The sequence below is a fragment of the Pipistrellus kuhlii genome, unplaced genomic scaffold (assembly GCF_014108245.1).
Source record: "Pipistrellus kuhlii isolate mPipKuh1 unplaced genomic scaffold, mPipKuh1.p scaffold_m20_p_12, whole genome shotgun sequence".
In the NCBI taxonomy this organism is placed as follows: Eukaryota; Metazoa; Chordata; class Mammalia; order Chiroptera; family Vespertilionidae; genus Pipistrellus; species Pipistrellus kuhlii.
In genome coordinates, this window is record NW_023425427.1 from 48,269,264 (window position 1) to 48,295,439 (window position 26,176).

The 26,176-nt window shown below is 39.2% G+C and overlaps 1 long non-coding RNA gene across 4 annotated transcripts in view; it reads left to right on the forward strand.

The window, feature by feature from the left end:
* The window catches only part of LOC118716637, a 98,563-nt gene that overhangs the window by 60,129 nt on the left and 12,258 nt on the right, over window positions 1–26,176 (forward strand). Inside the window, exons 1-2 of one of the 4 annotated variants that reach the window (XR_006741330.1) lie at window positions 6,995–7,650; window positions 18,151–18,975. The exons of 1 other annotated variant lie outside the window; for it this stretch is intronic. This is a non-coding gene — a long non-coding RNA (uncharacterized LOC118716637). Of the gene's footprint in view, window positions 1–6,994; window positions 7,651–18,150; window positions 18,976–20,924; window positions 21,037–26,176 lie in introns of those variants that run through there. 2 more of the 4 variants (XR_006741328.1, XR_006741329.1) reach the window with 2 other exon arrangements.

Below are 26,176 nucleotides of genomic sequence, written 5' to 3' on the forward strand. Positions count from 1 at the left end.
CCTAGGCTAGGCTCCATCACTGATCATGGTTTTCTTAGGGGAGAATGATATCTGCTTCTCTTCCTTGTTGTTTTTGCATAGATGCTTTAAGGATCCAGTGAAATCTATAATTGAAGAATTTCTTGGGTTTGAATGGTTTTCAAGTATTTTAACCAATGATTCTCAAATGCTTGTCCCTAGCCTAAGTGTGTTCCCTCTCCCCCACACACATGATAATCCACCATATTTTTAAACTTATTCCACCACATCTTTTCTTAAATGGGCTTAACAACTCCAATTCCTCCACAATCATTTTCTCCCAAGCCATGAATTCAATTTCACTATTGTGGTCCTTATCTAGTAAACACTGTTCTTGTTTGTCTCTATCCTTCCTAATTGTGTTATTTTGTACTGAATGTACTTAGATAAGACTTGACCAGTGTAAGGTAGACTCTCTGCATGTGGGATCTTCCTAATCTAGATACCACACATCTATTAATATTGTCTCTAGCTCTGTCTTTGCTTGCTTTTTAATGTTTTTCATTTCTTGGTAGCTGCAGTCATTTGACTCATGTCAAGCTTATCAGTAACTGAAACCCCCATTTTCTTTCTTCCTGTACTTGTTTGATTACTTTGGTTGCACTTTCTGAACTGCCTCTTTTCTTTCATTAAAAAAGTTAATGTACTATTTGAGGCTGTTATGTTTTTCTATCCCTATCCAACATTGTAAGCCATATTGCATTCAGTTTGAACACTGGATGGAAAAGGTCTATGAAGAGTCTCTTAGGGAAGTGCCTCTTGAACTTTAACACACACACACACACACACACACACACATCTTTGTTAAAATGCAAATTCATTTTCTCTCTCCTTTTAATCGACTTCATTGGGGTGACATTGGTTCACAAAACCACACTGGTTTCATGTGTACAATTGAATAAAATATCTGTACACTGCATTGTGCGTCCATCACCCCAAGCAAAGTATCTTTTTGTTGCCATTTCCCCCCACTGTGCCCACCTCCACCTAGCCCCGGACCCCTTTCCCTTTGGTTATCACACACTGTTGTCTGTGTCTATGTATTATGTATAGATTTTTTTTTTTTTTTTTTTTTTTTTTTTTTTGCTAATCCATTCACCTTCTGATTCAGTAGGTTTGGGTTAGGGTCCAAGATTTTATATTTTTAATAAGCTCCCATGAACTACATTTTGAGAAACAAATTTTTAAGATACCTGAATGTGTGTATTTTATTTTTAATTTTTGCAACCAATTCTCTTTCCACATTTTCTTTAGTATCATATAAATGTGCATTTTCTATGTAAGCTCTCTCTGAGATCCTTTAAAATCTTAGCTGGGACTTATAGTATAAGCAGTTTTGAGCTTCTAGGCTCTTTAAGGGAAAAGTATACTCTTTTTTGGATTTCCACATAATCTAGTAAAATGAAGAGTGTTATTAAATGGTACCGATTTTTACTGAGTTTGTTTGGGTTCACCACAAGAACTGGAAAAGGCCAGAACCATGGAACTAACACCAAAGCAGTTGCCAATCTCTGGAAAATACTTTTCCAATTGGCCTTGTATGAGATTTTATTTTTATTTCCTCCAGCTCTAATTCATTTTGTCAAAATGAAAAAAAAATCAATGCAAAACATAAATATAAAAAACTATTTAATCTTACTGGAGAGTAGAAGGGAGAGGAAGGCTAAGAGAGGATGTGGTGGTCCTGCCCTAGGTGGGAAAACCATGAATTTAATGTTGTTGTAAGGTTTGGAGTTCCTCAACACCATTTACACCCTCAGATGTAGACCCACTCAAAGTGAGGCAACAAGGATTGCTGTTTTCTTTTCAGAATGGGAATAAGCCACAGGGTTTTTGTTTTTGTTTTTGTTTTTTTTTTTTTAATTTTCTCCTCTCTTGATTTCTTTATTATCTCTAGATCTCCATTTCCCCTAAATTCCCCTTCTCTCTTCCACTGTTTTAGCTTTTATTCTTTCTTCTTTATCTTTTTAGATTCTCTACCTTTATATTTATACTAAAGACCCAATGCACAAATTCGTGTATGGGTGGGGTCTGGACTGCCTGCCTCAATCAGCCTATTGGGGTGGGCCGGCTGGGGGAAGGGGCCGAGGACAGCCCCTTGATCAAACTCCATTCTTGTCCATGTCAACATTTGATATTTTAATGAGAATAGGTTAATTCTCAATGAAAACAAAAAGGTTATTTTTTTTTTTAAATAAAAAGAATTAACCTCTTGGAAAGTCATAATGTAACTTGAAATTGTTTTGGATTCTGACTCAGTCCTCCTATTTATTTATATTTATTTATATTTATATTTTACTTATATTTATATTTATATTTATATTTATATTGCCCCCTGATTGAACTCCCAGTCAGGGGGACAATTTGCATATTAGCCTTTTATTATAATATATAGGATTTGTCACACTTCTTTGACACAGTGTCTTTCTAGTAATCCAGATAATCCTAACCTGATACTCTTAATTTGTTTTGGGCAGAGTCATATAGAGCAGCATTACTTTATGAAAATGAATTGACAGAATCTGCCCACTCATGAAATGGGGCTGACAAGAGGTGGAAGAATGTATTACGTATAGATTTTTTTTGGCAGAGTCATATACAGGTCTGAAAGGGGCTCTATGCAGTGTTTTGTGCTCTCTGCTAAATCTCTGAGGCGGTGCTGAGTGAATAACCTCTGAAAGTATGGGATGCTAAGGAGTTCCAATCTGACTGGCTCTGTGCAATCAAATGCAGCCAGCCCTGTTTGTGTGCAAAAGGACTGGGTTTTCCCCAAGCTGCGGTAATGACGAAAGAACAGACATTCCCCTTTCTGGCTCCTGGAGTAAAATGGCTGCCAAGATATTTTGGAACAGAAACTGAAAAATGTACTGACCAGTGGAAGACAGTAACAAAGGTACTTTGATTTTTTTTTTTTCTCTGTGTTTATCCATTTCTTCTTAGGTGAGAATTCTGAGATATCTGGTTGATGCAATCTTGTGACCCAGCTCCTTCTGTTCAGGATACACTGTGTGGGGCAGAGAGAGCCCTATTTGGGTCGGGAGTCTGTAAGGAACAGACAAATTCTAGTGCAGCCCACCAGGGAAAAGAAAGAAACCAAACACAACGAGAAATGCTTAACAATGAAACCCAGCCCTTGCTTGTGTGGTCCTGTGTTTCGCCACAATACTCTATGGAAATGGACTTCTGGGGAGAAGATTGCATGTCCAATAGTTTATGAAGCCAGAAACCTGTTGAAGGCTCTTTATATTATAAGTTAGTAATGAAAAGGCAAAGCCCTTGAAACTTCAAGGAAGTCACTTAATAGCTCTGATTACTATAGGCCACCAGGTTGTTGGGTCACGGGATCATGACTACATTATGAAAAGGGAAAAAAATAAATAAATAGGAGGACTGTCTGAGTCAGAATCCAAAAAACAATTTCAAGTTACATTATGACTTTCCAGGAGGTTAATTCTTTTTATTTAAAAAAAAAAATAACCTTTTTGTTTTCATTGAGAATTAACCTATTCTCATTAAAATATCAAATGTTGACATGGACAAGAATGTGGTGATTATGTGTGTGTGGGAGAATGGGATGGGTGGAGATGGAAGAGGAGGGCATAGAGAGGATAAATGGCGATGTAAAAAAAATATTTCAACATGTAAATAAGCAGGAAAATAAACATTATAAATTTTGCTCCTACCACCTAGAGTGAACCCACATTCTCTGTGGTGCATTCTTTTTGTTGTTTTGTTTCCTGTGATTTGAACAAAAACATAATTATGTCCATATGGTAGATGTAATTTTGACTATTTTTTAGACTTGCGCTTATATCATAAGTCTATTTCATGTTGTCTCAAAGTTGGCATGCACATTTTGTCATGAAAGTTTTGTAGGTTTAAGCCAAAATTTCTTATTTGTTCTCATGTTGCCAGCTTTTTTTTTTTTTTTTTTTTTTTTGTATTATAGCTAATGAGGTTATGTGTCTTGAGTATTTTGGAATAATTCTGAATTGAGTCTCAAGAAGGTTATTTACTTTTATATGATAGGCAGAGTCTAGTTGATTTGAGTGAATTCTTGTGTGATTTAAGAGGCTAGTGTTGTCTATTACTAAACTCTATTGCCAACCTTCAGTTGGCACTAAAATCACCTAAGTCACTCTCTGTTCTAACCTCATGGGAAACCAGTCCCGAACCAAGGAAATGGGGTCCTAGGGATTAAAGAAGTAGGAACTAATTGCTATTCTGAGCACAGTGTGCAAATTGATTCAAGAGAGTTCCTGGGACATGCCCATGTTGAGTGAGCTGAAATTTTTCCTTCAAGTACTCTTATGATTGAGCCTCAATGGGTGTGGTAGTGGGGTGGTGGTGGGAAGGTGTGTGGGGCATGCTTGTTTACTAGTTATGTTCTCTTAGGCAAGTCTCTTAATTCCTCTGAGACTCAGTTTTTCTAGTTGGCACTCAATCTTGCAGGGTTGTTGTGACAATTAGAGAATATGTTTGTAAAACAATTAATATAGAACCCAATCCATAATGGATACTTAATAAAAGTTAGCTATCATCATCATCATCATCATCATCATCATCATCATCATTGTTGTGTGTTCCTACTAATCTTTTTTCCCAAGGGCTTCACTCTATCTCCCCTTGCCCTTCAAATACCCCCAGTCAGAGACTGGGGTAGTACTTCAACCACAATGTACTTTTCTGGGATCAAGATGTTTCACCTCCTTATAAAGAATATTGACATTCTTGGTGATCTGACCATAGGCTCACCCATCTTCAGTAAAAGACATTTCTCCAGACTGATATTACCTGAGCTTCTTTCTTCTTTCCTTCTACCTAAGGTTAAACTTTAGGTATTGGCCAAGGCAAGAATCACTCAGAACTTTATTTAGGGAGGAGCATATAACTATGTGTACCATATACTACTATTTGTAGTAAATTTGGCACTTATACAAAGCATACAGATGATTGTGCTTATTAACTTCAGTAGAGTCAGGACACTTAACTCCAGTTAGTTGGTAGTTGGATAAGTCAGATCTGGATAGGGAATGAATCAAATGAACACAGACTTAATATTTCCATTTGACTGAGCCACAGCATCTGGGCAGGCCTGAGGTGTGAGAAGAAATCTGGAAGGACATGCAATATCAGAAGATGTTTCATGACTGGTGATAATTAGAGTTCCATGCTAGACAAAAGTAATTGGAATTAAGAAGGCCTAACAGTGGGATTTGCTCATTGACAAGAAGGCAGGGAGCAGGAGGATTTGAAACAGGAATTACATGATTAGATTTATGTCATGATAACAAAGACAATGATGATTCCAATAGCTGGCTATAAGCCAGTCCCTGAACTAAGAGCTTTACAAATAAGAGGTACTAGTATCATCCTTATGTTCCTGATGAGAACATAAAATTTTAGAGAGAGAAAATAACTTGCTCAAGGTATAGAACTAGTAATTGGCAAAGCAGGGATTTGGATTTAGATCTGTTTTTCTCTAAAGCCTTGGTTTGGATAAATAAATCTGCAGCACTAGGAGGATAGATAAATGGAGTGGGGACCAGAGGGACTGGAAACAGAATGACCACATATGGAGTGATTTCAGTGTTCAAGAGAGGTATGAGGGTCTGAAGTAAGTAAGGTGCAGTAGGAATGGAGAAGAAGGTACACATATGAGGTCTGGTAAGAAGTGGCTCTCAAATCTCAATGAATAACAGATTCTCTGCAAAAGTTCCATTTATTTATTTCTGAATGTAGATTCCTTCAGCATACTTTTGGCCTTCTGGAAGAGAATCTCTCGGGATAGGATTTGGCACTTTTACAAAGCAGCTGGTTATGAAGCTCTGCCAGGCTCAAGAACCACAGCTCTATCATTCCTTGATTTAGGTGTCTGGGGTAGAACATGAGAGAGAGAGGATTTTAGAATGACACCCAGGTTTGAGACTTTTGTGACTGAGTGAATACTAGGAAACAACAATAATTTTAAAGGGTAAGATGCTGAGTTCGGTTTTGTACATTTTGTGATGAGTCCTGTGAGGAGCTGGATATCAAAGTCTAAAGCGTGGAGTAGCAATCAACTATTTAGATAGGGAGGTCATTGGTATTTGGAAGGTAGTTGCTGTATATTTTACACAAATTTTCAAAATACCCAATATTCTATTTTATTTCAATAATCAAATAATAATTTTACATAAATACAATACAATGTACATAAGTATATTTCCTTTCTGAATCTTGATTGAATCTATTGCTTTTTAAAAAATATTTTTTAATTGATTTCAGAGAGAAAGGGAAAGGAAGAGAGAGAGAGAGAGAGAGAGAGAGAGAGAGAGAGAGAGAGAGAGAGAGAGAGAGAGAGAGAGAGAGAGAGAGAGAGAGAGAGAGAGAGAGAGAGAGAGAGAGAGAGAGAGAGGGAGAGAGAGAAACATCAATTATGAGAATAATTGACTGGTTATCTCCTGCAGGCCCAACACTGGGGACTGAGCCCACAACATGGACATTGACTGGGAATTCAAAGCGTGACCTTCTGGTTCATATGTCAACACTCAATCTCTGAACCATTCTGGCTGGGCGAGTCTATTGCTTTTTAAAATCTGTTGCCATCTATATATATAAAAGCCTAAGTGACCAAATGACCAGTTAACCAGTCTCTATGATGTGCACTGACCACTAGGAGACAGACACTCAACCCACAGGATTGGGCTCCCTCCTGTCTGGATTGGGACTGTAGGGATTGAGCTCCCTCCTGTCTGGATCAGACCTGTGGGGATTGGGTTAAAGCCAGCTATCTGACATTCCCCAAGAGGTCCTGAATTATGAGAGGGTGCAGACCAGGCTGAGGACCCCCCCCCCCCCCCGTGCACGAATTTGTGCACTGGGCCTCTAGTTTTTTTATAATTCCTTAAAAGTACTTATTTGTATCACTCATTTGTACCACTCATTGCATTCAAACCAACAACTCGTTAAAGTAAAATTTATTATACCTATGTTTTAGATGTGGAGATATAGGGAATTGATGAAACATCCCCAAGGTAATGCAGAATCAAATTGTTGAGTCTGAATTAGAACTTAACACTGTTTCTGACCCATGCCTCAGAGCTTCTGGGCTATTTCATAAAAGATCTACTCCTGGATCATGCAGACAATCTTCATTTTTATCTTTGTAAAAGAAGCAGTATAATCTATCACTAGTAAATTTTGTAGGCTAATTTAAATATAGAAGGCATGTTTAAATATAGAAAAATTTATTTAGAAAAATCAGTTCAATGCTTTTTGAGAAATGGGTCCTTAGTGATTATATTTAGTAAAATGAGTTTATGTTCACTCCCTGGAAACCAGTAGGGTTGGACTGATCAAAGTACCTTTTGACCTTTGTCCAACAGCATGTGGGGTAGTCTATATTTTCTGTCCTCTCAGAGGAAGGGGGTGGGGAAAGGCATGGCATTGGGTTTCTGTTTCTGGAAATTCTGTTGCAATGGTTTGGTCTCCTGAGATTTTCCCAAGTTGTTTGTGGAGTATAGCCAACTTTGGGTTGAAACTAAAATGGGCTCTTGGTAATCCCAGGTTGAATATATGTCTCTGCACTAACATTATTTTTCTTTAGGCTTGGATAAATATAGACATCTGCCATGTTTTCTGGTAGCACTGGTGAGTATGAGAAGGGCTGGTGAAAAATATGCAGGCTAGTATGAAGATAGGCAGGTTAAACTGGATACACTTGAGTAAATGGCATTCTTTTCCACTAGATGAGTCAGATAGCTGAAATTATTTGATGTAGAATTATTTGGAACAACTGTAATAACTGATATTTAATCTCCATAAGTGACAGATAACTAAGATAACAGTGACACACAGATGACAACTTAGGTAACAACAGTCCAGCTTTTTGTTATTGTTTTTCTTTTAAATTTACTTATTGCCTAAAGTTTTATAATAGCCCAGCTTTTTTGTATGCGAATAGAAGAAATGCTACTTGAGCAATCATTTTTTCAGAGAGATCTCAAGTATGGTAATGCTATCATAGCTTTACTAATTCTCAATAAACTCTGTTTACTAAGATTCATGATACAAGATAACCTATTCATGTGTAAAACATGGAAATATTTTGACTATGATCAAGAAGAAATGTGTCACTTAATTAAGAGTCAGGTAGCTAGAATTTGCACCCAGATCTGTATAAGTGTAAGGTAAGCGAAATTCCACCTAGACGTGAAAAGACAACCTTACCATAAAGCAAATTTTCCCCAACCCCACCCTGTCAAGTGAATTCCTTATTCTACAGGTGTGCCAATTTATCTCCAAGTCTAAGCCACACCTATTCCCTGTTCTGGCTCCACACCAAGGAACATTTAAAAAGCCTCTCCCCTTAGATTTCAAATTATCTTTGAGTCAGTATTGATTCTTGACCTCCCTCCCCTACCATGTCTAGACAGGTATCCCAGTCTCTTCTCTATTCCACGTGTGGCACTTAGGTGGTACAATTTGTTGCCTAGATTTGGTTTTGACTTTTTTTTCTATTCTTTCACAGCTCTTACCCTGATCCTTGGATCCCATTTCATAATCTCTTCATATTGTTCTTTGGTATTTGACTACATAGACCCTCAAGAAGACAGGATAGTTCAATGCAAAGAACATGGAATTTGGGGTCAGAAAGACGAGTTCAAATCTTTGTTCCACTGTTTACTAGCTTCAATTACTCTAGGGAACCACTTCCTTTCCTTAGCCCTCAATTTTGCTTCTTTAAAAGCAGAATGAAAATGCCTGTATGGTAGAGTTATTGTTGAGATGAAAATCAGAATAAATACAAGGAACTTGGCTCCCCTTAGGTGCTCAATCAATATTTTAGTATTTGTTGAGTGGCCTTTCCTGTCTCCTCATGTCTGAGTCCAGATCATGACTCAGTCAGTTATTTGTTTTCATTAATTCTGAAGTGGAGAATAAAGCCAAGAATTATGCTTAGAAAGCAGTTACAACACAAGTAACTTGAGAAAGGTGAATTGAAGGTTTATTTCCCATCTCATTTACTGGCGCTAAAGTTACCTTTCAGAGCCAGATTAAAACATTATGAGCCCTCCTTAGCCAGCATGGCTCAGTTGGTTGGAGCATTGTCCAGTACACTGAAAGGTCATGGGTTCAATTCCTGGTCAGGGCACATACCTGGAGTGTAGGTTCTGTTCCGGTTGGGGTGCATAGCAGAGGCAATCGATCAATATTTCTCTCTCATGGCAATGTTTCTCTCTCTTTCCCTTCCTCTCTCTTAAAAAAATGCAAATAAACCCCCACCCTTTACAAGCCCTATGCACAGGTAAGATAAAGATGCCCTTGAACTAGTACACATATAAGTCAAAATTAACAAAAAAGAAAAGTCTAACAAATTTTAATAATGTTCTTCCTCCTATGATGACTACATCTTTTAAAAAGTATCAAATTCTTAAAAAATGCCATCACTACCACCACCATCACTACCACCACCACTTTTTTTTATTGCCCTGGGATTGTCCTTACATATTTTCTCGCCCCCCCCCCCCCCCAAGGTCTGAGGGGTGATGGGATAGAGAGAATGATTACTGGCTAATCAATGCTTTTTAAACCCCAGAGATTATTTTGAGAGTTAATTTTCTTAGACTCATAAAAAACCTGTTAGTTCTTAAGCTACCATCTTCTGTACATATCTTGTCAATATGGCCCAGGTTTTTATTACTTACTAGAGGCCAGGTGCACAAAATTCGTGCAGGGGGTGTGTGTGTCCCTCAGCAAAACCTGCACCCTCTCCAGTCTGGGACCCCTCCAGGGATTTCCGACTGCCCGTTTAGGCCAGATCCTACAGGATCTGGCCTAAACGGGCAGTCGGACATCCCTCTCACAATCTAGGACTGCTGCTCCCAACTGTTTGCCTGCCCACCTTCCTGATTGCTCCTAACCACTTCTGCCTGCCAGCCTGATCACCCCCTAACCACTCCCCTGACAGCCTGATTGATGTCTAACTGCTCCCCTGCCAGTCTGTTTGCCCCTATCTGCCCTGCCCTGCAGGTCTGGTCACCCCTAACTGCCCTCCTCTACAGGTCTGGTCACCCCCAACTGCCCTCCCCTGCAGGCCTGGGTCCCCTCCAACTGCCTTCCCTGCAGGCCCTGTCATCCCCAACTACCCTCCCCTGCAGGCCTGGTCACTCCTAACTGCCCTCCCCTGTATGCCTGGTCACCTCTAACTGCCCTCCCCTGCAGGCTTGATTGCCCCCAACTGCCCTCCCTTGTAGGCCTGGTCCCTCCCAACTGCTGCCCCTGCTGGCCATCTTGTGGTGGCTATCTTGTGGTTGCCATCTTGTGTCCACATGGGAGCAGACATCTTGTGTGTTGGAGTGATGGTCAATTAGCCTATTACTCTTTTATTAGATAGGACTGTTGGCACTGAAATAATTTTTTTCTCCGACATCATCCTTAGCCTTTCTGCAACTCTCAGACTTGCTAAAATCTTGTGTTAACGAAAACTCATGGTAAACAGTGTGGTTCCTACTCAATGGTCATTCTTTTCTTACTTCTTTGCCAAAAGAATCCCAATTATTTGTCCAATTATTTAGGTCCATGGTCTTCATTGGTCCCTCCCTAGCCTCCATGGGGGAATATGAATTAAGCTACAGCAATTCCTTTCCGCGCCCCCACCCCCCCAATGTCTGATTTAATGTAGGCATGAAGTACAACCTTGATTATGATATGTAAAGGCAAATATGGAAAAATTTGGGGTAAGTTTCCTTTGTTCTTAAAAGGGACAAAATATAGCGGTTCAGACTTAATCTAGCCATTGTTGGCAGAGGAGTTGGTGTCATGGAAATTATGTTGAGATCAGCAGGATACAAATTGGAAGACAAAATTGACATGCTCAGAATAGCAGAGGAAAATATGGCAAGAATCTGGGCTCTTGATTATGTGATTGAGCCACTGACTGAATCTACTGGCACCATCAGGGGAGAATCTTTACTGTTTAAGATACTTTTAGTTGTGTTTTCTATGACAGCATCTGAAAGCATCCTAAGTAACAAATAATGTTAAAGCCATTCTCACAAATTGTACTGATTTTTTCAGAAATGCTTGGTAGAAATTTTTATTGCTGCTTATAAGATTTGTCCTAAATAAATTATATTTTCCAAAAGACTGCCAATCTTTTAAAAAATAGAAGCATGACTTGATTAGCAGTTGTTCAGTCTAGTGCTTCCCAATTTTCTCTAATTTACATACCACTTTTACGATTTTGTCATATCTTTGTATCATCTGTACAAATGCAAATATTTTTCTTTAAGTGGTCTCTCTTTTTAAAAATGAAATACATTTATTAAAAGTAATTTTTCTTATTAACTGTAAATTGAAAAGGAATATAATTTGCCTTAAATAGAAGCTAATCATAAAAAGAAATACCAGGGAAAAAATAATGTTATAAAATTCTTGCCATATAAAATTACCTATGAAAACTGAGCTTGAGCTTTGCTTTCATCTGATCCAATTCTTTATATAATAAATGTTAGAAGAACACTAGAAGCACCTTATAAAAGGCGAGATGCTTATTATCTCCATGTGTAGTTACTTGGCTTATATTAAGAACCACCAGCAATTCTCCTTTAGTTTCAAGTTGTCTAAAGGTTTGGTGAGGATTGTCTAAAAATTAGCAAATACCTCAAAAATCTTTTAAGATCAGTACAGGTGCTTTTATCTGCTTACTGGGTGTTGAGCTTACATTTGCCTTTGGAAGGATTTTAGATTTATTTCTTAATAATACGGTGGAAACCATAATAATGGCCACAAGTGGAATATTATGAAAATTTTACTTTTTATCTTTGAAAATTATTTTTCTTCAAGGTGAACAGCAGTGGGCCAAATTTAGTTGATAGCAGATCATTGTATAGCAATTTGGCCACAGAATCAGTTTGATGACCATTAAATAATAATATTGCCTTTCTTTGTTGTCAGTGGAAATAAAAACTCTTCCCCTTTACCTTCTTAACCTGTAAAGTGGCATATATTTTCTTTACTAATATTGGAATGTATATTGGGTGAACTTTAAGATGTTGATTAAAACATTCTTGATGAGTGTATGAGGTATATAGTATAAGTAAACGAGGTTAGCTTTTAGAGAAAACACATATTCATTTTTGTTCATGTAACAATAGGTAAATATTGATGATACCATCTATAGTTTAGCATGAATGGAAATTTAAGATGAGGCTGTATGAGATAATAAAAATAAACTGAAAATTCTTGTAAGGATACTTTAGATTGCTGAGATCAACACTCACATGTGTATATATACGTACTATGTTGATATATATGTACACAAATGTATTTGTCAAAGGAGTGTCTATCTAGTTTTTTATTGTATTCCCAAGAATTAAACTGTGTGATATTTGAACAAATGCTTTGAGTTGGCATACAGTGATAAATATTATTTCAATAAATAATCTTCTTAAAGCAATATTCAATCTTAAATATCACTAAAAATCTCATTTAGATTCTTAGGAATAATCTTGGTTCAAGGCAATAAATGCAGGGTGGAGCAAAAGTAGGTTTACAGTTGTTCATATGGAAAAATAATACAATAATTAATAAATAATAATATAAAACGAAACTGTTTTGTGTATTCACAACTGTAAACCTACCTTTGGACACAGCCTGTATGCTGACTTAATCACAGGGCGGTGCTTTTTAGTATGATCCTGGGCTACCAACTCTATGTCTCTGAGTTGTTCCCTGCTATCTGAAATTTTAATAAATGTTCCAGATAGTTTTATGCACTGAAAGGTTGAGACTGTAGTGCTTGAAGATAGTATCTGTGGATTCAAATAGTTTCCCTCCTCCCCTATTGTGTTAAGATTCAGTGCCTTTGCTTGCTCATTCCCGTACTCCCTGCACTTGTTTTTCTTAACCTGCTGGGTTTGCAGTCTTTGTGGTTTGTACAGTACAGAGAGCTGATGCATGCTTTCATGTCTTACGTGGTTAGCCACAGTCCTGTGCTTCTGCCATCATGGAAGACCATTAGGAGTTTCTTTCTTTCTTTTTTTTTTTTTTTAATATATATTTTATTGATTTTGTACAGAGAGGAAGGGAGAGAGATAGAGAGTTAGAAACATCGATGAGAGAGAGTCATCGATCAGCTGCCTCTTGCACACCCCCTACTGGGGATGTGCCCGCAACCAAGGTACATGCCCTTGACTGGAATCGAACCTGGGACCCTTCAGTCCCCAAGCCGACGCTCTATCCATTGAGCCAAACCGGTCTCGGCCATTAGGAGTTTCTGTTCTCTTTCCTAGCCCTCTCTATCTGCTAAGTTTTCTGCAGTGAGCTTTTCTATTTCATATAGCCCAGGAGGGCAGATGGCAGGGGTTTATTTTAGGTGAAAGGAGAGAATTAAGATGAAAACATCATCACTGTAATCCTTCATAATACTCTCCTCTTTCTTATCACCACCATCATTATAGCTGCTGTCATTTATTGAGCATTTACCATATGCCAGGCACTGGGTTAATTGCCTTTCAAACATGATCTCATTTAAACTTATGATGGGTTTTATGATTGCCAGCTTACACTTAAAGGAAATGGGGGCTTCAATTCATACAGCTGGTGCAGGACCGAGCTGGAAGGTAAACCGACTGGGTAGCTCAAAAATGATGGTTATAATCTGAAAATAGAGAACTAATTGGGGAGAGGGGAGAGAGAAATATTCATTAAGCACTTTCAATCAGCTAGGTATTTTACATGCATGGTTATATTTACTACTGTTAACAAACCTCCTGGGGGTATTTCTATTTTCACATTTCAGATGTAAAACTGAGGCTCAGCAAGTTAAATACCCAAATTTGCACTGATAATGGAAAGACTCAGAAAAAACTCTCTGTCTCTTCTCCTTCCCTTCTTGTCCCACCAAACCCCAGCTCTAGGCTGCACAGGTTAAAATCTCTACCTGTCACATTTTAGTCTTGGAAATTGCTCAATTTCTCTGTTCCTCAATTTCTTTACTTGTAAAATAGGAGTAATAACAGTATAGATGTCATAGGAATTTCGTGAGGATTAAATGACTATATGTATATAATATAAATAACCTAGAAGAGTGCCTAACTTAAATATAGTACTCTACTAGTATTAACTGCAATAATAATAATAGTTATTTTTAAACCTTGAAAGTAGATTAATTTTCTACTTTCCAAATTAGAAAAAAATGGAAAATGATTACTTTTATGGAAAACTGAAAGAGAACCAGTTGTTTCTAGTTTTTTTTCTCTTCATATTCTAGTTAAAAGGAGTGAGTTATATACCGTATCTTGTTAAATAGGACACTGGTAACCAGGGTTGGAAAGGGTGGTAGGTGGCCAGGATCTCAATCAGAGATAAAGACATTGGGGAGCGAGTGTCGGGGGCAGCAAGGGACGGACACTGCACTGGGCTTTTGAGTTTTTGTAGATGAAAAGGAGACTCAGAGGTCATTGCAAAGATTCTGATTAAATCTATTGCTTTTTCTTTGAAAGCCAACAAAATCACAACCACTACTGGAAACATTCTGAAAATGAAATACAAACACATTTGTACCGTGATGGGAGGCTTGTATTTGTGCCTAGAATACTGTGTGGTTCTGGCCTCTGTAAGCACGCTGCAGAATAATTTGAATAAAGATAGGATCCGAGGGGGAAAATGATGATGAAGGAGCTACCTCTTCAGAATTAGGACTCTTCAGTCCGAAGGAAAGCTGAGAGGCCAGAGAAGAAATCACAAAGGCAATGGATGCTATAGATACAGAATTATTCACCAACTCTGGGGAACATGTTGAAGGTAGCCTTAGAATGTCTTTAGGACACAAAATGCAGTGCAACACATTGGAGAGTAAACTATGACACTGATAAACTCCAGAAGCTATAAAAAAATAGACAAGTTTTAAAAAAATAGACAAGTAACATTTAAAAGCACATTATCTGAGTGTCCTTTATGATCAAGGCCTTGGCCTAGGATGGGTGATAAGGAAACACCCTAGAAGCTCAAAATCTAGAGCTATACATAATATAGTACAAAATATTATCCATGTAACTAAAACTATGTAAATGAGAACCAAGAAGTTAGTGGGCCAAGAGGAATCAGCATGGCGGTGGGAGGTGTTGACATTAGTTCACACAAGTGGGAGATATTATAATACCAAAATCTGAACTGAAAGTTGAGATAATTAGAATTCACATGATAGAAAGGAGATAAATGCAGGGAATTCCAATCAGAGGTAACGGCATATGAGAGGCAACCAATGAAGGGAATTTGGATAAGCTACACAGATTTATTGTTATAGGACCATGATTCTTGGAGAAGGCTGGGAGTTAAGTGTGTAGAGTGAGACAGAAGTCTGCATTCATTAATTTATTCAACAGGCCCTTATCAATTACTTATGTTGTACTAAGTACTACATAAGCATTAGAGGCAAAAAGATGAATGAGATTGAATATCCACCATCCATCTATTCATTAATACTAAATATGTGCTATGCATACATTAGATATAATGAGAAAGCAGCCATGCTGTCCTCATTAAGGTTACAGTTTAGTGTGGAGACAGACAGATGACTATTATAGTACTAGAGGCCTGGTGCACGAAATTCATGCACTGGAGGGGGAGGAGTGTCCCTCAGCCCAGCCTGCACCCTCTCCAATCTGAGACCCCTCGGGGGATGTCTGACTGCCGGTTTAGATGCAGCAGTTGGACAACCCTCTCACAATGTAGGACTACTGGATCCCAATGCTCACAGGCCTGCCTGCCTGATTGCCCCTAATCACTTCTGCCTGCCAGCCAGATCAACCCCTAACCACTCCCCAGCCAGCCTGACTGATGCCTAATTGCTCCCCTGCCAACCTGGTCGCCCCCAACTGCCCTCCCCTGAAGGCCCAGTTGCTCCTAACTGCCCTCCTCTGCTGGCCATCTTGTGGCAGCCATCTTGTGGCCACATGGGAGTGGCAATCTTGTGTGAGGACATGATGGTCAATTTGCGTATTACCTCTTTAATATATAGGATAGTATGGTAGGCACTATGGACACAGCACTCAAATCCATGATCGACATACTATAAGAGACCTCCTACCACTTAAGTCTGATCCTGTTATTCCCTGTTTAAAATCCTGTAGTGGCTCCCCCTAGGGCCTTTCACTTAAAATCTAAAATTCATAGTATGACCTCAAAAAGTCCTTCACTATTTGGCTCTGGCCATTTCTCCACCTCACCTTGTTTCTCACCATGATGCTGACCTATCTCCATATCCACTCACATACAACTCTCTGGGGTTATAAAATTGCCCTGTTACTTCATGATGTAGATAGAGATTTAGTACTTTTGCATGACTTAATCCCATTGCTCTTCTCCACCTTGTCCTCTCCAGCTCATTCATCAGGCTATTACTATTTTTCTGGCTCAGATACCAAATAGTAAATACATTGTGTCAATATCTTTATAGTGAGTTGAGAAATAAGCTCTTAATGGGTTTCGCTTGATTGCCTTCTTAATGGTCCTTGTTCCCCCTACTGTGTTGGATTCAGTGCCTTTGCTTACTCATTCCCATAGCTCCCTGAGCTAATTTTTCTTCGTTGCTGCGTTTTCAGTGTTTATGGCTGGTACAGTAAAGAAAGCTGATACAAGCCTTCATATCTCTGGGCTTCTGTAGTTAGAAACACACCATGAAGACAGGAGTTTCTGTTCTCTTTCCCACCCCATTCTAATCTTCTTGCTAAGTTTTCTGCAGTGAATCCACAAGACAAATGGAGAGAGAGTGGCAGTAATTTCCTGAGCATAAGATGGTGAATCTGCTATCTGTGCCAATCAACTCATTAGACTTCTAATCAGCCTGTTTTCCTGTCCATGTGGGGTTCTTCAGTAAAGGCAATGGGCAGTCAGGAACTTGGGAGTTGGGAGCATAGTGAGTTAACTGGGGCCATTCATATGAGAGCGTTTTAAGAACTTCAGACCACCAACTCAAGTAATGGGTGCCTGAGGAAAAAATCAGAGAAGTGGGGAGAGGACACAGGCAACCTGGGTCATGATTAAACTTGCCAATAAAACAAAGGCCTATTATTTGAATATCCACATTTTACCAAACTTAAAACAAATATTGCTTTATTGGTTTCAGAGAGAGGAAGGGAGAGGGAGAGAGAGATAGAAACAACAATGATGACAAAGGATCGTTGATGGGCTGCCTCCTGCATGCCCCCTTCAGGAGATCAAGCCCACAACTGGGGCATGTGCCTTGATCAGGAATTGAACTTGTGACTTCCTGTTTCATAAGTCCATGCTAAACCACTGAGATTTAACAAACTTTTAATAGCCTTGTATTTGTTACTTTATCATTTATGTGATCAACATAACAGAAAGAAGAATAGCTATTTATAAAGCCCAACCCACCTCCTTATAGTATCAACTCTTGATTTCTAAATACATAAGGAAATGTTCATGTCTAAAGACAAGTCTTAAAAAAAAAAAAAAGCAGATCTTCAGAACTGATTGGGTGCGAGCCCATGGCATGCACAGAGGGGCCAGGATGAGTGAGAGCGGCAGGTGGCTTTGGACTGGCGGTTTTGGCCTGATCCCCTGAGGCCACGCTGAGGAACCTCTAGTTTTTCATAATTTTATATGCACTAGAAGGTGTGTACTCTTTAACAAATACTGGTTTTCTTCATGCTTCATAGTTTTGAGATTCAGCACAAATGCTTATGTGGGTAGATAATTGTTTTATTGCTGAGTAGTATTGTGTACTGTGGATTACTACTTTATTTATCTGGCTATGATTTTGGTTATTTCCAGGTTTGGGGTATTATAAATAAATCTGCTGGGCATATTGCATTCAGTTCATTATCTAGAATTCTAGATGTATGTTTTACTAATCAAATTGTTATTGTTTAGGTGACTGGTTTACATGTAAGATATGCGGAACTGTGATCTAAAATGGTCATTTCCTTTGCCTTCCCACCCACCCACAGTAATGAAAATTCCAGTTTTTCTGCAACTCTGCCAGCACATACGATGGTTAATCTTTTTTAAATACTAGCCCAATAAATGAGTATAGTATTAAAAAAAAGAGGCAGATCTTGTTCTAAACCTGATCAGCCCCTAAATAGAACCTGTGTGCAATTTTGAAAATAATCTTTAAAGGGGAAGGCTCCCTAGGGAGCAACACATGCATATGGTGAAAACATGCAGGACATAGTGGTGCTGAAGGCTTCCAAGTCTGTGAGTCTGTGTGCTGAAGCTGTTTGCAGCTTCTTCTGACTTCGTGCTGCTGAGAGCTGCACAGCCCTCGGTCAGCGACAGATTTCTTCCCCTGTGGCCTGCTGTGACTTTCAGGTCTTTCATTATTTTAGTCATGCTGCTTCTTTGTGGTTCCCTGAAGAAGGAGCTGAGGCTACCAGTCTAAGCTTTACCTTTGCTTAGAGCTCAAGAGTTGGGACAAGAAGCAGAAAATAAAATCTCTTTCCACATACTTGTCTGCTTGATTGGGATTCTTATGGGCAAACCCAGAAAGCCACAAAGTCCCTGAAAAAAGTGATATTTAGAAATACGAATATTGATATGCCATGAAAAAAAATATTGTACATGTTAGGTAAAAAGGGGGAATGAAATATATATTTATGTAATTGTACTTGTGTTAAAAATATAACATGGGCAGGGTCTAAAAGAAACCATTAAAGGGGATTGCCTACAGCATTTGGGGATAATGGTATGAGGAAGAATGGGGTGTATATATGTGTGTGTGTGTGTGTGTGTGTGTGTGTGTTTTCATCACCTTGATTTCTCAAACTTAGTATATATCACCTTTTAAAAAATAAGATGAAAACAGGAAACCAAAGTCCAGGTGGTATTACAGCATGTGTCAGTGGTGTATGTCTTCTCAGGGTACATGAAACCTACTCACCAGCCTAGGATGTTCCAGCCACTCTGATAGAAGCTGCCTCATTTAGAGCACCATTTCCATGCCAGGTACTTCGGATACTCCCCTCGTTGAATCCCTGCAGCCCTGTAGGCAGGCAGGTACCACTGCTCATGTTTTCAGGTGAGGGAACATTAACTAACCAAACCGAGACCAGAGAGGCAGAGGTGTCGAAGCCCATAGCTGGCGTCCTCTGACTTCAGACCTAGTGTACTTTCCCCTACACTGGGCCGGCCACACCTCCATGATTGCAGATGTGTAGATTACATCCAGGGCCAAAGTACACATTTCTTCAATAAACACTTGCTGAATGCTTACCACAAACTAGGCACCCTGGCAAACCCTTGGGATGCAAATAAAGTAAGCGTAGTGAAGACAGGCAAGGAAACGTGAAGCCTACTATGAGATAAGAAGTGCTTTTGATGGAATGAAGCACAGTGAGCGTAGCGGCTCAGAGAGGTTATTTCATTGAACTTGGGAAGTTCATGGCAGTTTTCCCAGAGATGAGTCTTGGAGAACAAATGGTATTTAGCTAGGAAGAAAGAGGTCAAGCGTATTTCAGGCAGAGGGAACAACATGTCCAAAAGCACAAAGTTTTGAAAGAGCACTGCATTTTTGAGGAATAGTCAATAGTTGGGCATGTCTAGAGCATAGGTTAGTGGAGAGAAAGGAGGCCAGGAAAAGGCAGGACCTCTGTGATCGCACTAAGTTATTTGGACTTCATCCTGTGGCAATGGCAAGACCATAAAGGACTGAAAGTAGAGGAATGAAAAGATTAAACCTAGAGCTTAGAACAATGACTGGCAGGAGACTGAATTAAAAGAAATTGAGGTTTGAGGCTGGAGAACCAGCTGGGACAATGTCATGATTTATTGTTTACATGTTTGTGCACATACATGCACTTTTTAGCATTAGTGTGTGTGTTTTTTTCTTGAAATTGGGCTGCATCTTACAATCAATGGCATGTTATAAAAATTTAACAGGCAACAGTTTTCTCTCTTTTAGGCCCCCAAAGAGCAGTGAATCTTATAACTGATGGCGTCTCAAATTATATAAAACGGTCCAGGCAAGAGGTGCTGAGGGTCCAATGAGTTCTCTGGCAGTGAGACAGTAAAGATAAAAAGATTAGAGCACTATTTAGATTCTGATATGATATAGGTTATTAAGTAAAAAAAGATTGCACAACACTGGGTATTATACGTTACAAGTTAAAGAGAAAAAGGTGTGTGTGGTTGGGGAGATATAATACATACACACACGTACGTTTCTGGAGATGCATAAATTCTCTCTAGAATGATACACAAGAAACTGATAAAACTGTTTTCAGGGAAGGGCATAGGGTGCTTGAGGGAGAGCAGTGGGAGGAAAATTTTTCATTGTGTTTTATTTTGTCCATGTTATGTTTGAATTAGGTATTATACACTTGAAATATGTAAAAAAAAATTTAAAAATGGTATTTTATATGAGCACTTGACAAATTTGTTGACTGACTGTCTATAGGATAAGAGAGAGAGAATGTGTTATGAGTCTAGTTTTATTCTTTTAATGATTATCTAATTTTAAGTTTTAAAACAACTTTGAGGTATAATTTACATACCATAAACTCACCCATTTTATTTTATTTTCTGTTTTTTTTTAAAATTTCTTTAATGATTAAGGTATCACATATTTGTCCTCATTCCCTCCATTCCCATCCCAAACCCCTCCGCACACATGCCCCAACCCTCCTGTTGTCCTTGACCACTGGTTAGGCTCATAAAACTCACCCATTTTAAGTGCACAACCCACTGATTTCTAATAAATTTACTGAGTTGTGTTACCATTATCACAATAGTTTTAGGACATTTTGCTCAATAAGATCCCTCGTTCCCTCAATTCCCATTCCTATTCTAGTTGTTATCAGAGTACTTTCATGAGATCATTTATGAAAGCCGATTACAACTTTCTTTTGTCACTGCAGACTCAACCAAAAGTTACAGATCTCATAACTACCTTCCTAATTGCCTTCACAGACGGACTGAAAGATTTGCTCTAGCTGAACTAGTCTTACTTCATGGTGCTCCAGGGGACACACTGTCTGAGGCTGGGAAGCAGGTAGCTCTGGAGATGAGGTAAACCATCACAGAAGTAGCAACCTTTAACAAACTAAATACGGAAGCTATGTCAATATCAAATTATGTCTCAGTTTTATATCTTAAATCTTATCTGACCTAAATACCAATCCTTTTGGTAGAATATATTTTAGTGTTCTGTGATAACATAAACACAGAAAAATGGCCTTTGGTTATTAACTCTTCCTAGTGAATATTTTGTTTTCTTTCATCTTTCCTTCTAAAGTAACCACACATTGCATTGCAAGGTCTCCACCATTAATCCTTTTCAACACACACACACACACACACACACACACACACACACACACACCCCTTCTAGATACTAAATGGTCAGGGTCTAACTTAAGCTGCCATAGAGAAACTAAGAGAAGAGACTGAAAGGAAGAGGCAGACACACTATCTCAGGTTATAACAAACGGTTCCTCACTGCCTATCCCAGGGAGGGAGATATTTTGAATGAAAGTATCCTGGGCTGGCAGAGCAGGTTAAGTAAGTGGAAAACAAGGAAACAAGGTTCTGTTCTTGGTTTTCCATGAACTCTCTGTGGCACATACCTTAAATATTGTTAGAAGGGTCAGTTGGCTTCAGACACTGCAACTGGCCACTTGTGGTTACAATTCAGCTCTCAAACACGTTTGATGGGGCCCACAAACATGCAGCTTGCCTGGTGGTTCTCTGAGTGGACACTCAAAATGCAGGAGATTTTAAGTAAAGATCCAATAAAAATGGGAAGATGTGGCCACACTGGGCTTGTTTTCACATGGTAACAATTTTGGTCTGGTTGATAGATACTTCTTTGGTTAGGACATTTGTTCTCTCATTTGCTTCAGACCACATGCACTTTCTGTTGTTTCCCAGCCATTGAAATGACAGGTTTTAATAATGAAAAATAATTTGAGATGTGGAATCCAGAATGTCCCCATCTAGATCGTTTGCTCAGTTCATGATTCCTATAAGGCATTTGAGCTTGTAACTGTTTTTGTTTTCAATGGCTACCGTACTAAATTACCACACTGGCTCCTTTAAAACAGAAATGTCTTCATAGTTCTGAGCAGGAATTCTAACATGAAAATGTTGGCAGGGGATGTGCTGCCAGCAGAGGCTCCAGAGGAGAGCCCATCCCTCACCCTTCCCAGCAGAGCTTTCTTGGATTGTGGTGACATCACTCCACTTCTGTCTCCATCTCTATAGGGCTTTGTCCTCTTCCCCTGTGTCTCTCCTCTGTGTGTTTCTTATAAAGAAACTTACTGGACTTAGGGCTCACCTGGATCATCCACGATGATCTCATTTCCAGAGTCTTATTTTTTTCCAAATAAGGCCATGTTCCCAGGTTCTGGGTATGAAGACATGGGCATATCTTTTTAAGGCCACAGTTTAGCCTACTATAAGCTGGAGTAACCAAACTGGAGAATCCTGAAGGAGATTCAAACAGAATGAGGAGATGAGGCTGGTACCAATCACCAGGATAAAGAAATAGAATGAGGGCAAGATCAGAAAGAGCAATTGTGCCCTAAGTCTTAGTGTACCAAGAGGATCCAACAGCCTTAAACAACTGGCATCTTCGCACTTTAGGAAGTTGAATTAGGGCAGACTTAGTTTCTGGGATTCATCAATTTCACCTTGGCTTAACTTTATTGGTTTAATTGCTTGCTTGACCTTGACCATGATTACCTTAACTGGGTGTACACTCTACCATCTGCTTACTGCTTTCAGTTGCCTAAAGCCAAATGAACATCTAATAAAAGGTGAAAACTGAGACTAAACTAAGACTAAAATTTAAAACTAAACTAGAACTGCTAAAAGAACAGATGCTGAAGAGAATAGAAGAGAGGGGAAACTAAGTAATATATAAAAACAGGTCCTCATAGAACTAGTACCAGCTACTGTGGGGCAGGCGTCTTTGCTTAATGGGCATCAGAAGCCATTCCTCTCAGAAAGCCCCCATTTGTCTGTATTCAGGGATCATAGACTGTTACAGTAGAAAGGGCCCCAAGGATAGTCTTAGCTCCCATCTGAGACTTCAGTGGGAACAGTCAGAAACGTGGGGAAAACTGGGGCAGATCCGATACCAGGAGAACAAATAGCATACAATCCATTTAGAGCTTAGAAATTTTGCTAGTGCTTATTTAAGTATTTCTTAATGCATTCTGGTATTTTCCTTCTGGAGAAGATGTGTGTGTGTGTGTGTGTGTGTGTGTGTGTGTGTGTGAGAGAGAGAGAGAGAGAGAGAGAGAGAGAGAGAGAGAGAGAGAGAGAGAGAGAGGTGTATGTTGCAGAGGGGCACCCAGAAAACCATAAACCACCACCCCAAATATCCAAACCTTAATTGGGTATCCCCAGAGACACATAGTTGGAAGAGCTTAATGTTCCTGCTGAGATCTGGTGGGGAATTTTTACTGGAGCTGGTAACCAGGACAGCAAGAAGCCCAGCCAGGAGGCTGGTTAGAGGCTAACCTAAACAGCTTTGGCTAATTCTGGGCTACTGCTGGGGTTGGGGACGGGGGTGGGGGCAGGAAGAGGAGGGACAGTGCAGCAGCTGGCAGAGAGAAGTATCTGACATTCTTGCGGGCTGACATCAAGCTGCAAAGCTGCTGCCCTCTGGTGAGTCAACTGCAAAAGGCCCACATCGTTCGAGAGCTGCTGCCCAATCAGAGAAGGCGGTGCCACACCTCAGAAATCTCTCTAACCCTCTGCTTTCTCTGACCTTTAAGCAGAGAAAAAATGCAGAAATGATTACACTTATGAGAAGCATGGAATCTACAAGAGTAACAGCAATAATTAGGTTAACTTCATATTTTCTTGTGAAACAGTTTATGACTATGTACAGCCAACACTCTGGATTTTACTCATTTAAAAATATTTAAACTTTTCCTTTTGTGCTGAGGCAAGAGGGCATAAAGGGCACTGAAGGAAGCCCTGGTGCATTGTTTTATCTTAACGCTGAAATTAATATGTAGAAGGATATTGATATCTTGGTATAACATTGTGTTGCAATGGCAATTATTGGCACTTAGCAATCATATCCATAGATTGTTAGCTGTTACAATGAGATTTTTATGTATAAATGTGCAATATGCCATTACATAGAATTTCATGCAAATTCTATAATGAAAATAAAAATTAGGTGTAGAATATCTATTCTTACCTTATTAAGCAAGGCTGTATTGCTGTCTAATAATTTCTCTCTTATTGAGCAGAAATCAGTGGGGAAATATCATGCATGAGGCAAGAAGGGTAAACTATTTGCTTAGTGCAGCATAAAGTTGCTTGTCAGTAAGAGCAGAGTCCCTTCTATAGCACTGCCACCATATGACATTGCCGTACCTTAGAGTCCATAAAGAAGGCTGACATTGTAAAAGATTAACTGGGTTTTACTTGGCAAGGCCAGGCATCTAGATAGCATGCTATAAAGTGGTTAGGAGAGAAAAAGGAATCTGCAGTGGAGGCCATCTGATTTTGGCACTAGCTCTTCTTACAGTCCTACCACATGGTGTAGATTGCCAGGAGCAAAAGGGCTTACTCAGCCAAGTGAGGATGCTCTCTGTGTGGCTTTGGGAAGGAGGGAGTCTCGGAACTAATGGCTGCAGTATTATAGAACTACGAGGAGAAGAGAGAACTGGACTGGTCCTGAAGAAAAGTATTCAGCCAGGGCCAGAACTACTTCCATTAAGACTGGAGATCTCTATTATCCCACCTCTCCTACATGCTTGATATAGGAGTTGAAGGGAAGCTAGATTATACCCGCCCATTCATTCATTCATTCACCCACCCATTCATCCATCCGTTTGTTTGTTCTTTATTTATTCATTTGACAAAAATGTTTTTGCATGTCCTAGGCCCCAGGTATTGAGGATACACTGTTCTTGTTCAGAAAAGGAAACTGATAATTGTGATGCAATAGAATTATCACTCTAGTAACAGCAACATGCATTGAACTCACTAGATACCAGGAACTTTGCTAGGAGTTATAAATGAATATCTATAATACTAAGACCGGGGTTTGGCTATTACTCTGCGTGTGGAGGAACAGAAGTCTGGAAACATAAAGTCCTGAACAGCCTGGAAACAGTGAATAACAACAACAAGAACCTTAAGCCCAAACATTTTGACTTGAAGTTTGGGCCCTTTGCCACCAATTTCCAAATTTGGGGAAAGATGACTAGAACTACAACAATGAGTAACAATGACTAAAAGCACAACAAAAATGACCTGCAATGACTCTTGAAAGCAAAGCAATTCTTTAAATGAGGGCATGTTTGTGCTGGTGGCGACTTTTAAGCTGAACAGCTGCATATGCGAAGGCCATGGAAGGTGTGTTGTCAAGGGGAAATGAAAGTGAATAAATAGATTTGGAGGTTTATGTGGGTGTTCTAATTTCCCATTAACAAATAACAAAATGCTCCAAAACTCAGTGGCTGAAATAACCATAGCCACTTACTTAGCTCACAAATCTGCAATGTGGGCAAGGTTAGGTGGGGTCAGCTCCTTTCTATTCCATGCAGTGAGTGGGGCCTGTGAAGGATGGCTGGGCATCCGGGGCTCCTCATGCATTTCTGTCTTTTAGTGATCTTTTCACATGGCCTCTCAAGCATGGTAGCTTCAGGTAGTTGAACTTCTCATATGGAAGCGTAGATCTCCTAAGGTGCATGCTCCAAATGAGATTGCCAGACAGAAGGTATATTGCCTCTTTTGACGCTGCCTAGGAAATGACATAGCCTATCTTGTGCCAGACTTAATTAATTAATTAACTGAGGTGGTCAAAAGGTCTTGCTCAAGTTCAAGGGGATGGGACATAGTTTCTCTCTCTGAATAGGAAAGTGGCATAAAAGTATATGGGACCAGAAATACTATTATGACATTTTTGTGTTTTTTTTTTTTTTAAATAAAGTGGAATAAGGTAGCACAATGTAGTAATTAAAAACTGACCTAGAGTATGATGAGCTTTGATTTCAACTAAGGGCTTGACTGATTACTAGACATAATGCTAAGCTCTTTGAAAAAGTATCTCATTGAAGTTTAACAGCAAACCTATGAAGAAGAACTATTCTTATCCTATTTTATAGATGGGGAATTGAAGATCAAATTGAAGATCAAAGATAGGATATGAACCAAGGTAACTGTTCTATCAGACCCTGTA